Source organism: Lepus europaeus, chromosome 18, assembly GCF_033115175.1.
Source record: "Lepus europaeus isolate LE1 chromosome 18, mLepTim1.pri, whole genome shotgun sequence".
Lineage (NCBI taxonomy): Eukaryota > Metazoa > Chordata > Mammalia > Lagomorpha > Leporidae > Lepus > Lepus europaeus.
In genome coordinates, this window is record NC_084844.1 from 13,063,678 (window position 1) to 13,071,773 (window position 8,096).

Genomic DNA, 8,096 nt, shown 5'->3' on the forward strand with positions numbered 1-8,096 from the left:
TGCGCCCCGTGACAGCACAGCTCACTGTGGCTCATCCGGAAAGAAACCGTGCTTGGTCCTCATGTGAATTTGCATTGAGGGGTGTGCTTGTGCCACGTGCACATCGTGCCAGGGGCAGGTGGTAGGAGGAGGGTGGGGCCGCGGTCCCTGGGCACCTACACGGCACTCTGAATGTGTGAGCTGGTGTTCTGGTGAGACGCACGTCTCTCTCCCACACTGCCAGCAGATTGCGCACTGAGCACGGAGCGTGGCATCAGTGTCTGTCAGTAAGTGGCTCTTGGGGATTACTCCGGGGCACATTGCAGAAAGCACCTGGGTACTCTGCAGCTCTGCCCATCAAGAGGCGAAGTCATTGATCTCACTGGCCTTTGAACCTGAGCTTTGAACCTGCCTTGCTGTGACCCATGGAATGTGCCGTGTGGCCTCCAAGCTTAACCCTCAAGAGGCCTTTGCTGCTCTTGGAGCCCCGAGCCGGCACGTGATGAGGTGCTGACCAGCCTGCGACCTGCTGACAGACACCTGTGAGCCCAGCTGATGTCCACTGGCGGGCGTCCGGGTGTGGACACGGACAGAAGCCCAGTCAGCTGACCCCAGCCCCAAATGCCAACTCACAAAACCAGAAGCCAAAGAAATCATTCTTGCTTTTAAATCATTACTAACAATTTTGTTCAGTTTTTCAACTAATAAAGTGATCCATGCTTTGTAGAGCACTCTGGGAATACATCACGCTGAGGTCCACATTCTGTATTCCTTGTCTCACCCACAGGTGCCGACCTACTGTAAGTCGATTCTGATGGGAAGAAAACAACAATTTGTTGTATCCTTTGTGCTCTGAGCTGTTAGAAAAACCAAAGCGTGTTTTCTACTTTGCTCAGTACAATGCTGGGGACACCTGGTGGAGGAGAGGTGCTTTCTCCCACTCCAAACAATCCACTCTCCCCCGGACATCAGCGGGATGTTGCCCAATTCCATTCCGTCCTGACCCTGTCTGCCCAGAGACGCCTGCATCAGATCCTACAGCGAGGGCCCAGTCCCCAAGACTCCCCCTCCTCCCATCAACTGGAAGGACTAGTGTCTGGTTGAAAAGACAAAGTTCATTCCCGGTCAACCTGAGGAGGACAGGAACCTGGGAACGATCCATCAGCTGCTGAGCTGGCCAGTCCAGAAGCCTGCACTTGGTCCCAGGTTTTGCACTTTCCTTACGAGGTGATGTGTGCATTGAATCGAGGCCAAATCTGTATTTAGATTTCCAGTCACATTGGAAACCAAGAGGACCTCACTGAAAATCAAAGAACCTTGATAATAGCTAACATTTGATTATTGATTATTGATTATCGATTATTGATTAAGGAGGCACATTCCATTCCCATATTCACTCCCTTATGGGGGGTTATTGGCGCTCAGGGAGAAAGCTCACTCTTCAAAGTGCAGTAGCTGTTTCATTGCCCGTGGCCGCTGAGGTTTGTGGCCACAGCTGAAGTTCGCTGGAAAGTCCTGTTATCTGGGAACCAGCGGCAGGTGTCTTCAAGCCTGGGTAGCGTCGTGGCTGGCTTAGGCCTCGGCAGTCATCACCAAGTCCACACCCCCACCTCCGCTGAGTCACACGTACAAGGTTGCCACCCTCACTTCCAACAGGTAGATGATAAACTGGAGTTCCCGTACCCCCTCCTTGATTCTGATGGATTTTCTTTTTTTTAATCTTCATTTATTTATTTGAAAGCCAGAGTCACAGAGAGATCTTCCATCTGCTGGTTCACTCCCCAGGTGGCTGCAACAGCCATGGCTGGGCCAGGCCGAAGACAGGAGCCAGGAGCTCCTTCTGGGTGTTCCCAGGGAGTGCAGGGGCCCAAGCACTTGACCCGTCTTCCACTGCTTTTCCCATGCCATTAGCAGAATTGGAGGTGGAGTAGCGGGGTTTTGAACCAGTGTCCAGGTAGTATGCTGGTGTCACAGGTGGTGCCTTTGCCCACTGTACACAACACCAGCCCCTTGAATTTTCTACAGCAACTCACAGAACTCAGGGAGCCATTTTACCTGTGTTCACCATTTGTTATAGCAGCTGCTTGAGTGGACGTAGATCAGAACAGAAGGGACTGATAGAAGAGGCATGGAGCCGGAATGGGGCCTCCCACGCCAGGAACACCCACCCACGTGCACAGGCATCTGGAAGCCCCCCAGTCCAGGGGGCTTCGAGGGAGGCCCATGACACAGACCTGGTTGGCTACATCGTCGGCCACTGGTTATCCTCATCCCCTCAGCTCCTCTCCCTTCCCCGTAGGTCAGGGCTGCGCTGAAAGTCCCAACCCTCCACTCCTCCCAGCCCCGCCTGGTCCTTCTGGGATCAGCTGTGTTCTGAAGCTACCCAGGGCCCAGCAACCAGGGATCTCAGTGTATGCAAGACCTCGCCACCTGGGATCCCAAGGGCTTTACAGGTGCACTCCAGGAACTGGTGATGAAGCCCAGATACATATTCCGCAGTATCACACAGACATTCATTCAGGGAAGAAATAATAACCTCCAGTAGGTTCTTAGCTGGAGTGGGTCGAGAGAGAGAGAGAAAGAGAGAGAGCCAGCACCCTGGCATAGTGGGCTAAGTTGGCACTGGCTCCTGTCCTAGCTGCTCCTCTTCTGATCCAGCTCTCTGCTATGGCCTGGGAAAGCAGTAGAAGATGGTCCAAGTCCTTGGGCCCCTGCACCCATGTGGGAAACCTGGAATAAGCTCCTGGCTCCTGGCTTCAGATCGGCCATTGCGGCCATTTGGGGAGTGAACCAGCAGATGGAAGACCTTTCTCTCTGTATCTCCCTCTTTCTGTCTCTCCCTCTCTCTGTAGCTCTACCTCTCAAATAAATAAATAAATAAAATCATAAAAATAAAACAGATTAACAAGAGACAAACATGTTTATTAGCCTGTTTAGGGTACTCACAGATATATATGATGAGAAAATTGTATACATTTCAAAACTTTTTGAATACACTTTTTTTTTTTAAAAATAAAGCTATTTAAATTCATTTTTATTTATTTGAAAGGCAAGAGAGATCTTCCCTCTGCTGGTTTACTCTCCAAATGCCTGCAACAGCCTGGGCTGGGCCAGGCCAAAGCCAGGATCCCAGAACACAATCCGAGTCTCCCACAGGGGTGGCAGGGACCCGAGCACCTGAGCCAGGCCCTGCTGCCTCCCAGGGTGCAGATCAGCAGGAAGCTGGAACCTGGAGCAGAGCCAGGACTCAAGCGCAGGCGCTCCACAGGGGATGCGGGCTTCCCAAGCATCATCTCAACCGCTGTGGCAGTGCCAGCCTCTGTGGCACTGCCAGCCTCTGTGGCACTATTTTTTTTATTCGCCACATGTGCTCCATCACAGGGCCTCCATGTATTGAAACAATCCCCTGGGGGCGGATATTCACATTGTTTTTCTATTTTGCTGTCTCAGATAGTATTGGGCTGAACTCACTTGCAGAAGGGTCTTGCCCTACATCTCTGACTGCTTCCTTGGAAGTTAGTTTAAGAGGGAACTGCTGGAGTCTAGCACAGCCGCACCCTCAAGGCCCTGCTGTCACATGGCGTCTTAGATGCCCTCTGCACACCAGTGAGAGGAAGCAGTCATAGCCTGGCACTATTGGGAACCCAGACGCTCTCAGAAGGCCTCAGGGTGCCCTAGGGCTCCATGGAACATTATATTTTAATTGCTAATATGTTAAACAAAAAGGGGAGGTCCTGTTTGATTGTTTAAAAAAACACTTCTATTGAGCTATATGCCATAAAGTGCGCCCACCTGAAGTGTGCAGCATTACTGTTTTAAGCCCCTAAATCTCCTTGTTGTTTGTTGCACAGCCAAAGCCAACTGATACAAATTTCGTATTAACATTGGCAGCCAAAGGACAAGCACTGAAGAACACAGGAAACAAACAGCACCTGTAGGGTTAAGACAGCTTAATCAATAGCGGGGTTATTATTGCTATGGTTACTATTTGTAGCCATCAAATATTTATCGAGTTCCTGCTCTAAGCATTTAGTATTTGCTATCTCATTCAGGTCACTCAGTAACTACATTGTGAAGGTTTTCTTAGCTCGGTCTCTGTCCCCACAGGTTTTAAGAGATCATTGTCCCCCAAAGGGGTGCAGCAGAAAACCCACACCCACTCCCACGAGAGTTGGCAAACACAAAGATGTGAGCCACCCAAAGAACACGGTGCCCGTGCACCCTTCCTCTGCTTGGCTGTTCTGGGTACCCCAGGCCCCACCCAGGCTCCATGCTACACTCGGAAGGAGACAGAGGGCAGGATAGATCCTCCACCTGCTCCCCCCGCCCACCTCCAGAGGTGTTGGGATCCATCCGTGATTATTTCGTAAGAGCTGAACACACCTCCCAGCGCAGAGAGGGTGACAAGCCAGGTTGGAGGGCGGCCGTAGCCTGTTTCACATGGGAGGTGGGAGGAGGGCCGTTGGCGGCGGGAGAGAGGCTGTGTGTTAGGGAGCAGAGAAGCAAAGGCGTGCTAGAGAGAGGAACATGGGATAGAGGGAGCTCAGACTGCCAGGAATGCTGGGGCTGGCAGGATCTAAGCATCTCCCTGGGACAGGTCAGCATCAGCAATGAGGACGTGCACCTGCTCCAAACCACAGGCGCTACTCATCAACCGCCTGCAGCCAGACCTGGGTCTTTTCAACCCAGTGTGCTCCAGGCAGCAGCCCCCACAAAGCCGAGTTTGCACACAGGATGGACCCTGTATGTCATTACTGGATCATTTCCTATCCTGAGCACAGAAGACAAAGGTATTCACCTGGCTGCAGATAAGGTAACTCACAGCATGAGAAAGAGAACTAGCTCTGGAACCAGAGCCCGCATCCCCACCCCAGGTTGGATCCTGGTTTCTCCATGTACTGCCTGTAGGACCTTGGGCAAGATAGTCAATCTCTCTGGTCCTCAGTCTCCATGTCTGAAAAATGGGGATAACAGAATTACTTGGAGGCCTAAACGGGGTGATTCGGCCAACACACTCACAGAGAGCTCCCGCATGTCCCTGTTCGTTCCTACTCTCGATTGCTTGCTCTTTTTTTTTTTTTTTTTTTGACAGGCAGAGTGGACAGTGAGAGAGAGAGACAGAGAGAAAGGTCTTCCTTCAGTTGGTTCACCCCGCAATGGCCGCTGCGGCCGGTGCACCGCGCTGATCCGATGGCAGGAACCAGGTACTTCTCCTGGTCTCCCATGGGGTGCAGGGCCCAAGCACTTGGGCCATCCTCCACTGCACTCCCTGGCCACAGCAGAGAGCTGGCCTGGAAGAGGGGCAACCGGGACAGAATCCGGCGCCCCGGCCGGGACTAGAACCCGGGGTGCGGCGCCACAGGCAGAGGATTAGCCTAGTGAGCCGTGGCACAGGCCGATTGCCTGCTCTTAGTCCGTGCCAACAGCCAGCTTCCAAGCGGATGGAGACGAGAAAGCAGACAAGCAGAGGTGAATGTCACAGCTTTGCTGGCTCCAAATGTTCTGCGGGGAGAAAAGTCTGCACAACCTGTGCCAAGCCCTGGGGCACCCCCAAGGCTGTGCCCAGCTCAGCTGCGCATTTGGGTGGGGCACCACATTGATGTGCTCTTTTCCTCTCGGATGTCTGGCTCAATTCCACCATTGTCGCTGCTTGGTTAAGCCGGTGTCCTGACGCTGGAGGGACAGCACAGGCAACAAAGGGCTGAGACTCCAGTCTGCAGAGCAGGGACCCCAGAATGCTTCGCGGGGAGATGGAGAGGCCCCGGGGTAAATTCCTCGGTGCGGAGAAGGCAGCCTACAAGAGGGCTTCAAAAAGTTCGTGGAAAATGGAAGTAAAAGATGAGTTTATTTTGATGCAAAAATTTTTTGAAATCCATAGATTTGTCATACCATGCATTTTCTGTGAACTTTATAAACCACCCTCCTCCCCCCCCCCCCTTGCACAAGTCAGTGGTAAACTGACTTGGCTATGAACTTGGAGTTCACAGGAAAAGGAGGATCAGTGACTTTTAAATAAATGCAAAGGGACCAGCGTTGTGGCACAGCAACACCAGCATCCCACAATGGAGCAACAGGTCCAGTCGTGGCTTGCTCTGCTTCTGATCCAGCTCCCTGCTAATGCATCTGGGAAAGACACAGAAGATGGCCTGAGAGCTTGGGCCCCTGCCACTCACGTGGGAGCCCTGGATGGAGTTCCTGGCTCCTGGCTTCAGTCTGACCCAGCCCCTGCCATTGCAGCCATCTGGGGAATGAACCAGTGGATGGAAGGTCTCTCTCTCTCTCTCTCTGTGTGTGTGTGTGTGTGTGTGTGTGTTTATCCATCTCTCTGTGCCATCCTCCCTTTCAAATAAATAAAAATAAATCAAATACATAAATAAATGAAAAGATGTTCCAATTCTCTTGTGATAGTATGCGACAAACTACTTTGAGATACCGTATTTTACCTATAAGATGGGCAAAGAAGTATAAATTGATGATATCCAATGTTGGTGCATGGGAGAGCACACAGGGACTCTCAAGTATTGATGATGATGGAAGCATCAAATAGCAGAACCTTGTGTAGATCAACTTGACCATAGCTGTCCAAGTTACAAAAGTATTTGCCTTTTACCAGAAGTACCAGAATCGTGCATGTGTGAAATGACAGCCACACACACACATGTGATTACTGTGGTGGCATTATTTGTGCTACCTAAAGATTAGAAGCAACCCACCCACTGGGCCTTGTTGGCTGAATTCTGTGGCAGCCACAGAACGGGAAAGTACCCAGCCACAAAGAGGAGATAAGAAAGATCCAACGTATAGAATGAACCAGCTCCATCATCTAGCAGTAAGTTTTTTTTTTTTTAAATGAAAGTAAGACATAGCATATACACCCTTTATAGGATACTGCTATTTTTGTAAAGGGGGGGAGAGAAGAAATAGACTGTGTCTGCTCGGTTTTGGAGACTTACCCTGGGAGGACCCGTGCAGAGTGAGGAGGCTGCTGGTCCCGTCTGGGGCCAGGTGGCCGAGGAGGAGGGTGCCCAGCTCAGCACCTTTGACCTTTGGAATCTTCTGTCATGGAGCTGTATTTGCTAATTCAAAAAAATAAGATAAAACATGAAAAGCAACCCTATTTGAGCAAGAGTAATAGACTTTTTTTTTTTTTGACAGGCAGAGTGGACAGTGAGAGAGAGGTGAGAGAGAGACAGAGAGAAAGGTCTTCCTTTTGCCGTTGGTTCACCCTCCAATGGCCGCCGCGGTAGCGCGCTGCGGCCGGCGCACCGCGCTGATCCGATGGCAGGAGCCAGGTGCTTCTCCTGGTCTCCCATGGGGTGCAGGGCCCAAGGACTTGGGCCATCCTCCACTGCACTCCCTGGCCACAGCAGAGAGCTGGCCTGGAAGAGGGGCAACCGGGACAGGATCGGTGCCCCGACCGGGACTAGAACCCGGTGTGCCAGCACCGCAAGGCGGAGGATTAGCCTAGTGAGCCGCGGCGCCGGCTGAGTAATAGACTTTTAATTTTCTTTGTCACCATTTGGGTTCATTTTCACAGTTGCATAGGATGCTGGGACTTCGCCTCTGCTACCGTACAGAGCAGCGTCGGCCTCGAGTGCGCCCTTTGTTCCCCAAGTGCAGAGGCCTGGGAGAACGTGAGCTGGATCTTGAAGCACTAAGGCTTCTGGAAACCAAACCAGGGAGAGCCCTTGCTTTTTTTTCTCTTTGCTTTGTGTCCTGTTACAACTCTTCCCACAAACAGCACGCAAAAGCTTTCCTGAGGAGTACGGGGGAGATGAGAAAACGGGAAGAAAAATGAGATAAGCAGTGGAGCTTGAACAACTGCCCAGAAACCTGCCTCACGGAAGGCACAGCCTCCGTGAACCCCAACCTTGAACCTGGGCTGCCTCCATCTCGCTGCAGCCGATCGAAGGCCATGGACGGGACCCCCTGAATGTGTGCAAGGTTCCGGAGCAGCCTTGTAGAGACACCACGGGACGGAAGGGGAAGGGGGGAGGCAGAGCGAGGCCAGACGCAGCCAGCTCCCAGCTGGCCAAGTCCTCCCCGCCGCACACGTGTGAGTCAGCCAACAGCACACGGGACACGGCTGAGCCGGGCCCTGTCCAGTGCTGAACTTG